Source organism: Pinus tabuliformis, chromosome 6 (genome assembly GCF_031772625.1).
Source record: "Pinus tabuliformis cultivar Carrire ecotype Pingquan chromosome 6, CPIR1, whole genome shotgun sequence".
Lineage (NCBI taxonomy): Eukaryota > Viridiplantae > Streptophyta > Pinopsida > Pinales > Pinaceae > Pinus > Pinus tabuliformis.
The window spans coordinates 374061788-374080595 of NC_142292.1; positions in this window are offsets into that span (position 1 = coordinate 374061788).

Below are 18808 nucleotides of genomic sequence, written 5' to 3' on the forward strand. Positions count from 1 at the left end.
CCTGGTGAGCCACTTTCTTTGGTGCAGGAGTTGGAAAGCTTTGACAATCCAATACAGTTGGATCTTCTGCTGATGAGTGTTCTTGATCTGCATGTCCATGATCTGATAAGTTGTGGCCTATTCCATGCAGCCTAGGTTTAACTCTATTGGTGTGAGTTACTCTGCAATGTCTGAAGTGTCTAACAATGGTGGAAAGTATGGTCGAAGGCAGTCCACCTTGAACACTTGGTGCAGGTCAAGGAATGGTGGAATGCTAAGCTCGAAAGCATTGTCCCTACAACCTTAGTAATGGTGTAAGGCCCATATTAGAGTGGACGAAGCTTGTGGTGGGGCCCAACGAGGCGCTCCTTCTGCCAATGTAACCAAACTTTGTCTCCCACCTGGAACTTGGGTGGAACCTGATGCTTATTATGGAACTGCTTCTACTTAGCATTGGCTCTATATGATATATCATGGAATTGCTGGTGGATGCGCTGAAAGAATTCAATGAAGCTCTTAGCGCTGCCAACTTCAGACTAGATGTTGTCACTTATTGCAAAATCTGTTTTCCACTGTCCAAAGAGCAAATGAGAAGAGAAATTTGCAGTCATCTTCCGAGCCAAAAGAAGACTCAAAACCTACATCAGACCCTCTCCATTGGAAAGTGCTATGAACAGGCTTTCCAATGACATGTGGATGTCCAAAAATGAACTCCTGGATCAAAATATATGGTCTGCTGAAGTTTTGAGGATTAAAGCCTCAGGAAGTAAATAATATTGACGATCACACATCAGAGCATCAGGCATATCAACATATTGACGATCTCATATCAAAGGTCCGGGTGACAGAGTTTGAGTAGATCGAAGGTCGCAACATCAGAGCTTGGAAGATATCGACACATCAGAGCATCAAGCAGATCGACGATCGCATATCAGAGGTCAGGTATCTATGCATAGCAACATCGACACATCGAAAGATCGGCGAGTCAGAGAATCAGAATTTCTTAAGGTGACAACCTTTAAAATTTGTGACATGCATATTTGCTGATAGTGTTAAAAACCGTCGGGGAACACAAATAAATATTAACAAAGGATTTCATCGCAAAAATTCTAAGAAAATTAATACAAGATTTCTGGTGATTCCAACTTATTGGATTGCAATATGTTCATCTCCCTCTGTGTTTTCATATATGTTAAATTCTCTTCTCAGATTTCATGTCACGTAGCTGCTAGATATATTTCTCATTAGATGTAGAATCATTTAGATCAAGTTATTGATAGAAAATGCCTATATTGATGTGGAAATAAAGTTAAAAAAAAAGCGCTCCATGTATCTTAGCATTCCATAAGAATTCCTTTACTCCCATTTCTCTCTAAATCCGGATGCATAAAATTCTTAAATTTAAGCTTTGTGTGATGGGTTTCTCCTCTATTGTCTTCTACCATTACATCTGTCTTAACAACTAATTTGCTGCATGCTCTCAATTTCCTTTGGCCACCACTGACCGAGGATTATTTCATGTGTATTCCTGCTTTTACATTGGTTCATACATTGTATCTTTATGAATGGTTCTGAATTAATCCTACTTGAATTACTTGTGACAAAACTATGGTGCTACAAGTCCTCAAGACAAATTTGAAAACACTAATTAAGATGTCCAGGCACTAGTCTCCTTCAACCCAGAGGCTATCTCTAGGAGTGACAACATCTTTTTGCACCATTTCCAGGGAACGAATCAAAATATTTTTCCCTGAGCACGCCAATTTTTACATTCCCTCTGTCGTGTGAGAAAGGGAAGTATGGGTTGAAGATCTCTCACCTTGGCGACTCCACTGTTAGAATCTTACTGTAAAGATCTTGGAGAATCCACTGTGTCAATCTTATTGTAAACATCCCGACGACCTCACTGTCAAGTCATAAGTTCATCACCCAGGATCTTAAGAGGCCGCATACCCGCTCAGATACCTCTCAGCAAAGAATTCCATCTGTATCTGATCCAGAAAGACTAATATCCAGAAGGATTTGTAAGGAAAAAACCCCCAATACTGATACTCTCGAGGTAGAAGGAAATTTTACATCAACAGGGAAGTAAACAAGCATAAATGACTTTAGAGAGAGGAAAAAGGGAAAGAGGAGGTAGCTTCCTCAAGTCATGGAAGATAATCCCAAGAATAGAAGATGGAGGAGATGGAGAGGTTAATAAAGGACTCCTTAAATAAACTAATAAAACTAGAGCTAGAAAATAGAAACCTTTGACAATAGAACTTCCCAACTGCTAATCAAGTTTTCAATCCCCAATACAGAAGGCCTCCCCTACATAAATTGCAAAGGGAGAGGAAAGAACAACGAGACCACATCCATCCTCCATTGTATGTAAAAGATGATCTGGAGGAGAAGATACAAGATGCCAACGAAGTTCAGGGGAACCTGTATTCCTCTTTCTTTGATGAAGAACAAGAAGTTAGAATGTATGAATAAGAGCAGGATGATCTTGATGCAACGTTAAATGATGATGAGATTGATGTTATTGCAAGCAGTTCACTGATTTAATGTTGGATCAGCTGCACAAGAAATATGATCTTCGGTCATCTAGAAAGAGATCAAGAGGACAAGACCAAAACTAAGTTACTTCCTCCCAAGAGCCTCCCAAGCTAGCTGAAAAGGGAAAGGGGCATTTAGATCCAATTATTAAAAAAAAGGAGTCCTCAGATCCAAACTGTTTTAAGCCTGAAGTCCTCAAAGAAGATAAGTCACCTCTGCCCTCTAGGTCCATCTGTGAAAAAGAAAAAGGGATAAATAGTGTCTGTGGCTGCCCTAACCAAGAAGATGTTGGTCAGCAGAATTTTCAAGAAAATAAGGTAGCTACAATAGACCCAGTAGTTGACTACATGACAACATTATTTGGTCAGCAATAGAGGTTGTTTCTGAGGTATGTATCAATATTTTTGTTTGAATTTTTTTCATGGTGCATGCTTGTTTTGATTTTTAAATTTTAGCAACATGGAGGCATTTGGTTGAGCACCCAAATACTAACCTGGTACCATTGGAAGGTTGACCTCACTTGGGTGAATTGAGCCCTATGCATAAGAAGGAGTTGTATATAAATACACTCACTATCTGAGTGTTTAATTTCTAGTTTTTAGAGTTTGTAGTTATGCATTTCAGTTTTATGAGGAAAGGACTCCTAGAAAATAAAGTTCCATGGAGATTTTCTAGTTTTATAGGTTCAATATATTTTTGACTACATGCCCAATGGTGCAGGCTACTAGTTTGCAAGTTCTCATCACCTTTCTAGCAAGGCACTATCCCCAATTGGAGCAAATGTTGTCACTTACTGCAAAATGTGGGGAGTAAATGCGAAGAGAAGTTTGCAGTAATATTCCAAGACAAAGAAGGACTCTAAGCCTACATTGGACCCTCTCCATTGGAAAGTTCTCTGGACAAGATTTCCAACGACATGTGGAAGTCCAAAAATGGACTCCTGGATCAAAATATATGGTGTGCTAAAGTTTCAAGGATTAAAGCCCCAAGAAGTAAAGAATATCGATGATCGCACATTGGAGCATCATGAATATCAACATATCGACGATCGCATATCGGAGGTCCGGATGGCAGAGGTCCAACAAATCGATGGTCACAACATCAGAGCTTAGAAGAGATTGGCACATCGAAGCATCAAGAAGATTAGTGATCACATATCGGCGATTGCATATCGAAGGTCAAGTATTTTCACATCGCATCATCAACACATCGAAAGGTCGGCAAGTCGAAGAATCATAAATTCATAAGGTGACAACCTTTTAAAGTTGCGACATGCATATGTGCCGATAGTGTTAAAAACTGCCAGGGAATTCAATTAAAGATTAAGAAAGGATTTCATCGCGAAACCAAAGGTGGAAGGGCCCTTTTTTCTCTCCTCTAGAAGGACACGTGGAAGCATATGATTAGTTTCAATAAGATACACGTGGAAACATATGATTGGCTTCGATAAATACACGTGGCAACATATGATTGGTTCTGATAAAGATACAATGGCATCTGACATCAACATGAGGTGGTGGTACGAAAGGACACGTGGCATGAAATTTTGGTGTTTTGAGAGGGCCTATGGGGGAAAATCTGGGTGACATGTGTCACCACTCATAAGGTGCCACATGGAATGATGAATTCATATCGGAGGTCGCGTATCAGAGGTTTAGGATGTCGGCACTTTACAACAGTTGATACTTGAAAAGGTTTTGATAAGGGGGGCTCTGATATTAGGGATGACACATGGTCGAGAAGAACTCAAAGAACGAAAAGAGTAAAAACTGGGGTTGAGCACAAAGAGCTATCGGAATATTGGAAGTGCGAAATATCACAACTCCCATGTTAATCCTTCGACTAGAAATTTTTGATAAGAGGGGCTCTAATACTTATCTAGCGCATGGTCAAGAGAAATTTAAAGAACCTTAGGCGCTAAGTACTTAACAAAGGAAAAATGGCCCCTAGGTAGGAAAAAAATGCCCTAGCGCCTTAAGGCTAAGCCTCCGATTGCCACACCTAGTCCCATGGAGGAAAATAGAAAGGGGCTAAACAAAAGGGGCCAAGGGCATTAGAACACACTATTTTCGTAACATATTTTAAGAATAAATTTCCGATAAGGCAAAGCTCCAATATAACACTATGGTAATATGACAAGACATATTGGGCTCTGATAGTGTGACACAGAGAGGTAAGAGATGGATGGGTCTACAACTATGGTATTGAATGAAGGCACATAAGAGTTGGTAATTGAAAAGGGCTAATCCTGTGGAAGAATTTGTAACAAGAAACCAAAGACAACATTGGCAGCATAAATGGATTTGACTGCTTTGCATGCACGTATTTAGCAAGTTAAATGGAGGTATGGGACTCAGGAAGTAGTGTACAAGTCACCCGAGAATTAATTTCTGAGCATGGAGCGCCACATAGTCATGCAATGATTGAATGCCAGGTCAATCTCCATTTCTACTTTGTGACAAGCAATCGACAGTTGATCGCTTCCAGCTCCAGAGAGCGGGGAATTCAAGCAGTTAAGGAAAAAGCGACAGGTGAACTGACTGAGCAACAAAAGTGGAACATCATGGCAAAGATGTGGCTTGATCAGAGGCACTCACAGGAATGGTGTGGAGATACTTTCCTTAACCATCATCCAATTGTTCTTATTTCTATTATTTTGTAATTTTTTTCATTTTCAAGAAAGGAATCAAATACTTTGTAATGATTTGGGCAGCAGAGCCATCACACGTCGAGACCTTTTCCTATTTTCATGAAGGCATGTATGAATCTTGATGTACGCACATTTCTCAGAAAATTAATACAAGATTTATGGTGATTCCAACTTATTGGATTGCAATATGTTCATCTCCCTCTGTTTTTTTATATATGTTAAATTCTCTTCTTAGATTTCATGTCATGTAGCCGCTAGATATATTTCTCATTAGATGCAGCTTCATTTAGATCAAGTTATTGATGGAAAATGTCTGTACTGATGAAAAATGCCTGTATTTCCCATAGGGAGATGAACTTGGCATAGTGTTCCCTTTTGGTAACAACTACTGAATATTCCTCTTGATTTCATCGTTCTCTAGAACAGAGCGTCGATAGATCAGTCCATTGGGTAGCGGTGCCCCTGGGGTCAGATCGATCGAGTGCTCGACTTGACAGTGTAGAGGTACCCTTGTGGGTGAGGTGAAGATGTCCCTGTACTCCTCCACCACCTTGTCCATCTATTGCTGTCGTTTGGAGGAGGTTGTGGCCACAACATTATTCTTTCCCCGAGGGAAAATCAATAAGGGAAACAAATTCCCCGGTCTGGGAAATAATCTTACTACATTTCTTCACAGTGATCAAAGAAATGGTGGTAGGAAGTGCTACCTTTGGTATATTGTACAACGTATTGCCCAAAGTAGTAATAACAATGAAAGACCTAGACTCATACACAACATGTTGCTTCCACAAGTATGGTTTGCCTAATAATACATCACAAACTTCAAGAGGATAAACATCACACAGTTCCTCATCTGTGAAGGGTTTGATGCTGTAGGGAAGGTGGCACTGTTGGCTAACGCGGAGATCTCACCCTTGGTGAAGGCAACTGATGGTGTACAACTGCGGGTATGCTATGGTCGGTAGGCACAACCGCTTCATGACCTATGTGGAAATGAGGTTCTTTTGGCTCCTACTATCGACAATGAACTACTGCGAAGAACCATTCACCCACATCTGTGAGTGGAAGAGTCACTCCCCCTGCACTAGATCTCTGGGCTCATCCTTCTAGATATTGGTGGTGGAAATGGTGGCACTAGGCTCCACATCCATAATTTTCTTCCCTTTGTCATTCCCCTTGTCGATTTAGGGCTCAGATTCAGAACATGCATACGATTCAGAAGTCTCTAGCTTGGGCACCAATGACTATTTGTCTCGACACTCACTTGTGTTGTGAGTGGAGATCTTATGAAAATTACACCATTTCCCTGTATTCTTCTTTGTCTTCGTGGTGTTTTTCTTTGCTTCGCTTTGTCCTTTATTTTGCGGTTTGGGGGCACTTTTCCCTTACTTTAGATTCACAGATCCAAAGTCTTGCTTCTTCTGTTTAAATTTCTGGTCGATCTTGACAAGGTATTGATAGACAACGCCATGAAAGGAGATGTGAATGAGCTCCATCTCATCCTGGATTTACTTGTGGAGGTAGCCGCGGTGCTTGAGTACCAAATGCCGCTCATAATCCTTGATACCCAACTTCATGCAAAGGGTATGGAAAACATTTGTGAACTCCGATGCATCGTGGTCCCTTCCCTGTCGCAGCGTGGTCCACTTTATGTATTTATCTTTATAGCTCTTGAAAGGGTAATATTGTTCCTTGATGGTGTCTCGTAAAGAATCAAAGTGGGTGCGGCTGAAAACAATGAGGATTCCCTCTCGTCCTTTTGTCCACAATAGGTTTCCCACCAGTCGTTGACATGTGGGGTGGCTTTGAGGAGTGAAAAATTAATATTTTCCCAATTGGAAAAGTCATGAACTAAAAAATATCCTTCCAATGGATTTAACCATCTATCTACGATGTCTACATCTATCTGACCTTAAAATATGGGAATGTCAAAGTTAACTTGTACCTTAAAAGGAGTGGCACCTCTAGAGTGGCTGTTGGATGAATATGCGTTGCCTGTGGGTTTCCGCCGAAGGATCTAGGCAAAGTTATCCATCATCGCGTTCCTTTGTTGCTTGAGGGCTTCCTCGAACAATATTTTGAAGGGATCTCCTACTTCCTCGTCTTTCTTTTTTTCTGCCATGGGAGGTGGTCAGGGTTTGAGAGGTTGGTATTGCAAAGGTTCAACTAGTGTGAGCCCTAACTCCTTATACCTTGTCCTCATTGGGGACATGCAAAGAAAAACAGAGAAATAGAAGAATGCTTTGATACCACTGATCTAGACTTATGCAGGAACACAAAAAAATACAGATATATACATAAACACAGAGATGCAGCATGTTATCACCAAAAAATTGATCATCTAGCCTAATTTACTAGATGGATCGAAGTACACCATGTAAAGCGAATTTTACCATAGTAAAATTGCTTTCAATGTGAGAAATTACTTAATAAACCACCTTTGTTAAGTAATTTATAGTTACACCCATCAAGAATAATTAAATAAATCACTATTTATTTGATTTTCTTGTAGGAATAATTAAATAAATCACTATTTATTTGATTTTCTTCTAGGAATAATTAATTAAACCATTGTTCAAATATTGGTCCTTGTCATATTTGACCCAATCATGCAAAATAAATAGATAAATCATTAATTATCTCATTTTTCTCTAAGAATAATTAATTAATCACTAATTAATTATTATTCTTTGTCAAATTTGACTAAATCCCTTAGGAATAATTAAATAAATTCTTATTTGTTTATTATTCCTTAACTAATTTCTTGAGATGATAAATAAATCATTTATTTATTTATTATTTCTAAATAAAAGTTTAAATAATTTTTCACTCCTAACCAAATATAATAAAATATTCCAAGTGGTTATTCCAAGAATGGGTTAATAATATTTTATTATTGTTCATTATTCGAGGATAACTCAATATTTTGTTTTAAAGAGAAGGGTTTTTCCATTCATTATTCACTTTTGATTATTTTCATTGTTGCACTCACTATTGTAACTCTGATTATTTTCATTGTCGCACACCATATTTTTGTTAGGTTTACACATTATAGAGGAGAGAGATTCTACACAAGGTGAAGACATTGGAGGATAGCCATGAACCCATCCCATAGAGGGGGACTAGTAACATTTATTTGTTCCCTTCACAGGTGTTATACTAAAACTATTCTTTGTATATCTGGTTTCCATTGTATGATTGGAGTTATTACTCTTTCTTTTTGCTGTTTAACGATGATTGTGGCATAGATAAGAATTTTCGCAGGTTTTATTTCTATCAGTTGCTGTAGATATACAATGTTTAGTAGTCATTTATATTGTTGAGATTGTTTGTCATCCATAATCTTAAGTGGGTTCTTTTCGTACGTCTTTGAGAAGAAAACACTACAACACAACACAAATAAAACTTCCTTTCATTAATATTAAAGAACTAAAATGTGCTTACATACATAAATGGAAATAAACTAGCTCACACGATGGTAGCATATATCTAAGAAGAGATGTGGTGGATACATTCCTCTAAACTATGTTACAATGAGGCTCAAAGGCCAATTTATTATTGAGCAATAATGGAAAACCCTAAACATCCAAAACCCTAACTGTAGGAGATGAAGTGCCAAAACTGTGGGCCCCGTTTGGATAAATTGGTACATCAACTTCTCGGGGTCGTAACTTTGGCATACAATCTCCGTTTGGCTACCATTATACCTTATTTCGAAGATATCAAAGAGGAGGAAAAAAATTATTTGAAAGGCTTGAGAATTTATTAGTCCCTCTGTTTTCCCTAAAAACTTATTTAAGTCCCTCAAAATAGCTCCGGTAGTTTAGGACTCGAAAAACTGCCAAAAATAGTAAGTTGTGCTACAATTAAGGAAAGTGAAAAGAAAAAATAGTGGGGGTCCAGGTGGAATACTCGGGTGGCCACCAATATCCACTTGGATCAGTCCTTCCCCCTTATATAGCAATGGTCCCCATTGCGTTGAGTGCCTCCATGAGATGGGGAAAATTTTGTTGAACTTGGTCCCTGGTGAGCCACTTGCCTTGGTGTAGGAGTTGGCCCGCTTTGACAACCTGATATAGTTGGATCTCCTACTGGTGTGTGTTCTTAATCTACGTTTCCATGATCTGATCAGTTGTGGCATGTTCCATGCAGTCTAGGTTTAACTATGTTGGTGTGGGTTGCTTTGGAATGTTTAATGTGTCCAGTAATGGTGGAAAGTATGGTTGAAGGTGGTCCACATTGAACACTAGGTGCTGACCAAAGAATGGTGGAATGATGAGCTTGAAATCATTGTCCCCTACAACCTTAGTGATGGTGTAAGGCCCATATCGGAGTGGGCGAAGCTTTCAGTGGGGCCCACCGAGGCGCTCCTTCTACAAATGTAACCAAACTTTGTCACCCACTTGGAACTTGTGTGGCACCTAATGCTGATCTTGGCGTTGCTTGTACTTAGCATTGGCTCTGTACAATATGTCATGGGCTTGTTGGTGGATGTGCTGAATGCACTCAATGAAGTTGTTAGCCCTGTCAACTTCGGATTGGACATGATCCAAATATGCCTGAGTAGCTGCAAATGGTATGGCCACGTCAATGGGACCTAGTGGCTGGAATCCCAACCCCACCTGAAAGGGGTTCTGGCCAGTTGAGCTCTGTTGTAACTGTGCTGAACATAGAGGAGGCTTTCATCCCATGTATTTGGATGCCTCAAGTTGTACATATGCAAAATGTGTATGATCATCCTATTGCTGACCTCTGTTTGGCCATCAGTTTGGGGATGGAAAGCCATGGACTTAGTAAGCTTCGTATCCAACATCGACCAGAGACTTGACCAAAATGTACTTAGGAACCTACTGTCCCGATTTGAGATATTGGACTATGGGATCCCAAAGTGTACCCACACTCGTTCAAGGAAGAGCTTGGCAGTGGCTTTTGCTGTGATACTCTTCTTGGAGGCCTCTAGAATGGCCATCTTAGAGAATCTGTCGACGTCCACGAAAACATAGTCATTTCCATGCTTAGTAGAAGGAAGGTTTGACATGTAATCCATGGAGATGGATTCCAAAGATCGACTAGGAGTAAGCAAAGGAGTGTATAGGCCTTGCTTCTTGATGGCTGGTTTGGAAATGGGGTGGGCAGTGCGGGATTTTTTGTACTTCCCAACATCCCATTGAAGGTTCAACCAATAAAAATAATTCTACAACACTGCCACTATTTTCTATACCTCAAAATTTCCATCGACTCGACTGTAGTGCACCTCCCAAATCATCTTGGCACGCTCGCTTGAAGGAACAAAAAAGTGTCTCAGGTGGCATAACAGTGTATCCTTGAGTTGAAAATTTTGAACTCGCTTGCCTTCCAGGAGCGTCTGGTATGTGTTGTCGAATTTTGGATCACTCTTGTAAAGATGTGGTGACCGTGCAGTCTCGTGCCCACAAGAATCGAGCACAGTGTTCAACACCATGACCAATGGTCAGATGAGGTAGTCTGCAACATCATTAGTGTTTCCTTTGTTGTACTTAATGTTAAAATGGAACTGATGTAGGTATGGGGACAATTTTTGATGGAGATCGTTCTGCAACTTCCCCTATGTTTGTATGAACTGTAGAGGTTGGAGGTCTGTGTGGATGATCCTTTCCATTTCCATAATGTAATTCTTCAATTGTTGGCAAGATTGCACAATGGAATACATCTCTTTATCATAGGTGGGATACTTTCAGACTGTGTATGAAAGTGTCTCACTACAAGATGCCACGGGATTCCACTGCTGAGTAAGAACTGCACCAATAAGATAGTCGAAGTCATTTGTATTGATTTAAAATGGTTGCTACAAGACTGGTAATGTGAGCACTGGTGCAAAGAAGAGGTGATGCTTCAACTCGAAAAACGCCTTCTGTTGGGATTCAAACCAAAATAACTTTGCTCTCACTACTCCCTTGTTGACTTGGCTCAAAGGCCAAGTGATATGAGGGAACCCCAATAGGAACGTGTGGTAGAAGTTGGCAAGTGTTATGGCAGAAAAATATCTCTTGTTGATAAGAGCGATCTCCCTAGATCCTAAAGGAAAGTTAACTAGAAACAAAAAGACAATTGAATAACTCTTTCCCTAAGTTTATTCTGTTCAAATTGTAAATACAAGAGTAGGAGAATAAGCCTCTTACCTATTTGCGAAATGCTTGATGAAGATTCTTGCTCTGTCTTGATGAAGATTCCAAATGCTCAAAAAGACCTATAATCACAGACATAAGAGAGATCAAAGGCATATGCAATCATAAAAAATCAAACAAGATTAATCTAATGATCAAGGAGATTAGAAATTGAAGTTATCTTAATGAATATCAAAATAAGCATAAATCATTCATCATTTCAATAAGACAATACAATGGAAAAAATGATTCATTTGTATTAATTCAAGGATAAAGAAGAGCCTTACAACCTCTGCCTTGATGTCATGAGGTTCCTCCCAAATACCTCTAAACCTCTCCTTAGCTAATAATCCTTCCAATTTGTTGGGTTGTGTTATATTCTTTCCACGACTGGCCCACGTAGTTAACCGGGGGGTTAGAGGGGGGGTGGAGCCCCCTGTTCGTTGCGCCGATTGCGTAGCGGGGGGGTCACAAGGGGTTTGAGGGGTGTAGGTAACCCCACTCTATGGGGTCTGGGGCAACACCTCGGAAAATTTTGGTTTTGGACCCTATGTTAGGTTGGGCGGACCCACCTATGGTTTTGTGCATGATTTTAGCACATGTTTTTGGACGCGATGGTTTTCGGTCCATGGTATTGGATGCTTCGACATGTATAAATATGTATTGTAACATTGGAAGGAACATAATGAAAAATAAAGATGGCAGTCCCAGTTTTGGGATCTAGGGGAAAATCTCTATGTATATGTGTTTTATGTGTTATGCTCTCGCATTGTTTATTTTCTGTGTTTTAGAATTCGTATGCAGGTAATTTCTGTATGGGGTAAAACCTACATTTGGTATCAGGGCTGTTTTGGCTTCAAGGGGATGCCTTTGTTGCTGATGGGTTTCGCTCGGGCCTGTGGTAGACCCTGTTCAGTGGGAGATCTGCGAGATTGATTCTGGTGGTGAAAGAAGATGGCGAGCAGTGGAAAGATAGAGATCGAGAAATTTAATGGTCAGAGTTTTGAGTTGTGGAAACTCAAGATGGAGGATCTGTTGGTGGATAAAGATCAGTGGATCGTGGTAGATCCGAGTACTAAACCAACAGGAGTGTCCGATGAAGAATGGAAGAAGTTGGATCGGAAGGCAAAGAGCACAATACGATTGTGTGTCTCAGATTCAGTATTGCTGAATGTATCAGGGGAAGCTACGGCAAAGGCTTTGTGGGACAAGTTAGGGACTTTGTACCAATCTAAGTCTCTAGTGAATAAACTGTTCCTATGGAAAAAGCTGTATAACATGAGGATGAAAGATGGAGACTCGGTGACAGAGCATCTGAACACATTTAATACTGTGGTAAGTCAATTAGCATCTGTTGATACTAAAATTTCAGATGAAGATAAGTGCATCAGTTTGTTGTGTTCTCTACCAGATTCGTGGGATAGTCTGGTTATTGCAATAGGTAGCAATGCAACTGCCTTGCAGTTTGATGAAATAGTCTCATCCTTGCTGATGGAGGAGATGAGACGGAAAAATATGGAGAGCCAGAATGGTGATGCCTTGTCTGTACGAGGACAGTCCCAGAACAGAAACAAAAATAAGTCATCAAGTGGGAGATCTAAATCTAGAGGGAGATCTAAATCTCCGAGAAAACCTGTAAAGGTGGTGTGCTAGAAATGCGGAAAGGAAGGGCACTACAAAAGGGACTATAAAGCTAAAGCTCCTGATAAAGGAAAGGGATTTGATGATGCTCCTTCTGTAGAGGCGAAAACCACCTCAGATGAAGGTGGGGATGTGTACTTGGCTTCTTCAAGTACACATGTAGATCATGAGGCATGGTTGATTGACTCAGGTGCATCCTTTCACTTCACTCCCCAGAGGGAGTGGTTTTGCGAGTATGAGAAATCCGATGGTGGTGATGTCTTCTTAGGGGATGATAGGAAGGCCAGAATCGTTGGTCATGGAAAAGTAAAGTTGAAGTTGCAAGGTGGAAGGTTTAGAACACTTCCGGGTGTTTTGCATATTCCTGCATTGACTAGAAATCTGATTCTGTAAGCAAGTTGGATGATGCAGGTGTAAAAACAGTGTTCGAGAAGGATACCTGCAAGATGGTTCAGGGAGCACTGGTATTGATGTGGGGAGTTTGGATTGGAACTCTGTAAAAGCTGCAAGGTAGCATGGTTTTTGATGTGTGCAACAGTTCTGTGGTTCCTGAAAGTGGAGCAGAAAATCTAGTGGTCTCTGGAGAGAAGACCATGCTGTGGCATCAAAGGCTTGGAAATATTGGAGAGAAGGGCCTTCAAATACTTCATGGTAAAGGTATGGTAGAAGGTATGAGTAATATCTCTCTGGATTTTGGTTTCTGTGAAAATTGTGTATATGGAAAGTAGAATCAGGTGAGTTTCCCCTCTGGTGGTAAGAGGACGAAACATATATTAGAGCTTGTGCATAGTGATGTGTTTGGACATGTGAAGGTTCCATCACTGGGTAAGTATGTGTAATATGTATCATTTATAGATGACTTCTCAAGGAATACATGGATATATTTTCTTAAGAAGAAATCTGAAGTCTTTGAAAGGTTTAAAGAATTCAAGGCTCTCGTGGAAAACTAGACAGAGAAGAAGATAAAGGTGTTGAGGACAGATAACGGTGGAGAGTTTTGCAGTAAGGAATTTGAAGAATTCTGTAAGAAGTGTGGTATAGCACGGTAGAAGACTACTCCATATACACCTCAGCAAAATGGAGTTGCAGAAAGAATGAACAAGACGTTGATGGAAAGGGAAAGAAGCATGCTCAATGCTGCCGGGGTTAGGACAAGAATTCTGGGCAGAGGCGGTGGATACAACATCTTACCTGGTCAACAGATCACCTTCATCAGCGTTGGAGGATAAAACTCCACAAGAGGTATGGACTTGTAAGAAACCCTCTCTTTCACATTTGAGGGTATTTGGATGTGATGCATATGTACATGTTCCAAAGGAGATACGAACCAAGTTGGATAGTAAATCTGAAAAGTGCATCTTTATTGGGTATAAGGATGGTTTAAAGGGTTATAAGCTTTGGAACCTAGTAAAAAGGAAGGTTTTGTACAACTGAGATGTGGTGTTCAGAGAGGTGAAAGATGTTATTAAACATGAAGTCCAACCAAAGGAACCTGAGAAGATAGAGTTTGAGCTAAAGGAAGAAGAATCAAACTCTACAGCAGAGGAGGAATCAGAAGATGAAGAGCCACAAACTCCGGGTGTGAGAAGATCAGTTCAAGAAAGAAGGCAGCCAAAAAGTTATAGTCCATCTGCTTTCTGTTCAAATTTTGCTTTATCTATTATTGATGATGATCCCATAACTGTGAAGGAAGCAATATATTCATAGGATGGAAAACTCTGGAAAGAGGCCATGGTTGATGAAATGGCATCTTTGCACAAAAATGACGCTTGGGATTTGGTGGAGTTGCTGGCTGGAAGGAAACCCATTGGAAGCAAAGGGGTGTTCAAGAAGAAGACAAATGCAGAAGGAAAGGTGGAGAAATACAAAGCTCGGTTGGTAGCAAAAGGTTATTCTCAGGTGCCGGGAATTGATTTTGGTGATATCTTTTCTTCTGTTGCCAAGGTAACTTCTATTAGATTGCTTTTATCTGTTGCTGCTGCTTTTGATTTTGAGGTAGAACAGATGGATGTGAAGACAACATTTCTTCACGGGGATCTGGAAGAGGAGATCTACATGAAGCAATCTGAAGGCTTTGCGGTGAAGGGTAAGAAGGAACTGGTATGCAAGTTAAAGAAGTCTCTGTATGGGTTAAAATAGTCACCAAGGATGTGGTATCAAAATTTGATACATTTATATGGGGACTTGGCTTCACCAGAAGCAAAGCAGATCACTATGTGTATTTTAAATTAATTGGTGACCATGTTATTTATCTGATCTTGTATGTGGGTGATATGTTGCTGGTTGGAAATGACAACGAAATTATCTAGGATTTGAAGATCCGTTTGTCCTCCAAATTTGACATGAAAGATCTTGGTGCTGCAAACTATATTTTGGGCATGGAAATTAAAAGAGATCGGACAAAGAAGAAGCTCTAGTTAAACCAGAGGAAGCATGTCGAGACAATATTGCAAAGGTTTAATATGCAGTATAGTAAACCGGTGAAGGTTCCTATTCCTGTAGGTGTAAATTTATCTGCTGAACAATGTCCCAAGACACAAGAAGAGGAAGAGGACATGTCCCGTGTTCCATATGCAAGTGCAGTTGGTAGCCTGATGTATGCAATGGTCTGTACTAGACCAGACATTGCACATGCAGTGGGAGTATTGAGCAGGTTTATGTCAAAACCAAGAAAGGAGCATTGGACAACAATGAAGTCGGTTTTGAGGTATTTGCATGCCACTAGTGATTATGGTTTGTGCTAGCAAGGAAGACCAGGATTGGACAGAGTGTTGGATATTCGTGGCTTTGTTGATGCAGATTGGGCTGGAGATCTGGATCAAAGAATATCTACAAGTGGGTATGTGTTTAACCTATTTGGAGGTGCAGTCAGTTGGATGAGTAAGAAACAATCTGTAGTGGCACTATCAACTACAGAGGCAGAATACATGGTAGCCACTCATGCAAGCAAGGAAGCAGTTTGGTTGCAGAGATTGTGTTCAAGTATGGGTTAGTACAGGGAGATATAAGGATAGACTGTGACAACCAAAGTGCAATTTTCTTGGCAAATAACCCTGCATATCATTCAAAGACAAAGCACATTGATGTTCAATATCACTTTGTGAGAGATATGATAGAAGACAAAAAGGTGTTGCTGGTAAAGGTGGACACTTTGAAGAATAGTGCAGATGCATTGAAAAAATCTGTGAGCTCTGAGAAGTTCTCTTGGTGTAGAGAAACAATGGACATTGCAGGGCTGGATAAATGACTAAGCTCTCTTGTTGCCCCCTATGGAAAGAAAACAACAAGTGGGAGAATGTTGGGTTGTGTTATATTCTTTACACGACTAGCCCACGTAGTTAATTGGGGGGTTAGAGGGGGGGAGGAACCCCCGATTCGTTGTGCTGATTGCGTAGTGGGGGGGTCACAGGGGGTTTGAGGGGTGCAGGTAACCCCACTCTATGGGGTTTGAGGTAGCGCCCCGGAAAATTTTGGTTTTGGACCCTATGTTAGGTCGGGCGGACCCCCTATGGTTTTGTGCATGATTTTCTCACATGTTTTTGGATGTGATGGTTTTCGGTCCATGGTTTTGGATGCTTCGGCATGTATAAATATGTATTGTAACATTGAAAGGAACATAATGAAAAATCAAGCTGGTAGTCCCGGTTTTGGGATCCAGGGGAAAATCTTTGTGTATATGTGTTATGCTCTCGCATTGTTTATTTTATGTGTTTTAGAATTCGTATGCAGGTAATTTCTGTACGAGGTTAAAACCTACACAATCTAAATCCAAAAAACATAAGTGTATCTTTTCTGAACCTCCCAATCCCTCTATCCTCTAGTCAATTTATAGGCCAAGTGATCCGGAGCTCAAAAATTTGCTCAAAATTCAAAGTTGTCAGATCGGTGTGGAACTTGAACGAACACGTAGTGCTTGTCGTCTTGAATCTGGTGCAACTCATTTTGCACAAAACGAACATCGTATGCTCCTAGAAACGAGTTCTGATCGAATTGTCAAATAGGAAAATTTTGGCAAAAATGTTGTGCAGGTTATCCAGTCAGCAGTCCGTACAACTAACTGGGATTGTTGACTGTGCAAGGTTGATTGGGTTCCATGATCTAATCACAGCGTGATAAGTGGCATTCTTTCATTGGGGCTGACCAGGCAAATTTTTATTGGTAAATTTTTGGTTGATGTGGACCAACCAGAGGCTTCCATGTGGCACTTCGGTGGCCACTAAAACTTTGTTAAGGTCGGGTTGGCACCTCTGCCGGAATCAAACACCAAACCTCCGTTGAATAAGCCGAGGCCATAACCACTGGACTATGTTGGGACTTATTAAATGATAATCGAAAAACTTAATTTAAAGTGGCATGGATGGCACATATGGAATTGGGGGCAGGCTAGGGCCTAGCCCCTGGCCACCCCCACACCACGAGACTGCGGATAGGGGGCCCGGGGACTAGGTCCTAGCCTGCCCCCATGACGGTCACTATTACCAAAACCGCCGGCATATCATGTGAACGGTCAACCTGAACTGCCAGGGTTTAAATAACCACCGACCCTAAACTCTAACCACCCGCATGTGATTACCATCGCGACTACTGCAAATGGTTACACATCCCAAGCCTTAACCGCGGGGCATTAACAAACCACCGCCCATGTGAATGCTCAAACCGTCCATCTGCTAACCATCCGCCCAAACATTTCTCCTTTGAAATTGCCAGCACATGCCGCCGCCATGTGACAAGGTTTGCGGTTATCCTAAACCTCCAGGGAGATCGCCAATGGGAGGGGGGCCAACCCCTAGCCTTATGAAGGCCCATGTGGCCACAATTTTTAGAGTTAAGGCCGTGGAGGTCATTTAAGTCCTCCAACAATTTCACCCGAAGTCTGGCGGAATCAACGTTCCGTTAGCGGATTTTGGGGCGAAATTGTAGGACTGGTGCCAGATTTGGGGGAATTTGTAGAGCGAATAGAGCAAGAGCTAGGGAAGCTCCTTTATTCTTCATTTTTTGGTCTTTTCAGGAGCAGGGAGAGGCTAGATAGGCATTTTTGGGTTTTCTGAAGTTAAGGGAATAGGTTTCAGACCCATTGGAGCACTTATGAAGAGACGTTTTTCAGGTTTAAGTCTATGGGTGCTAGGATCAACTAGGGGGTTGAATCAATTTTTGAAGGCTTTTGAGAATGGAGAGGACCTTGTAGGGGTTTTCTAGCCTTCATATGTTTTCTGCAACAACTGAGACATCTATGGTGTAGCTCATGTTTCTCTTTTCTCATTATGTCTTTGAGGAAAGTTCTCTTTTAGTACTTCAAGTGAATTTTTGTACTTGTTATGCTCATTTTTAGATGGAGTATTGGGTTTTGATTTGAGAACCCTTTTCTTGCTGATTGTTTCATGAATGATTGTAGGTTTTCATGTTTTTAGAGTGAGATTTATTTGCAGGAGAATGTTTCCTTGAAGGGGAAACTAACCACTCTTTTGGTCAACACACTTTATGTACTCTTTATCACTGAAGTATTTTGAGCATAATGAGATTGGGTCAAGCCATTGGAAGTTGGACCAAGGAGATGCAATCCAGAAGGGGTGAACTCCTTCATCAATTGCTAAGTGTATTAATGTTATGTTGTTGTTCATTATTAATTAATTATTTATTATTTTTATTTTTTTTTTTTATTTATTTTTTATTTTATTTTATTTTATTTTTATTTATTTATTTTTTAATTTTAATTCATGTTTTTAAGCTCATGAATTACATATAAAGACACAAAAACTCATGTAAAACTTGCAATTTTCCTCATAATCCTCAAGCACTTTGTTTACTATTCTGAATTGGAATTTAGCACAACAAAAATTAACTTTACCATTCAGAT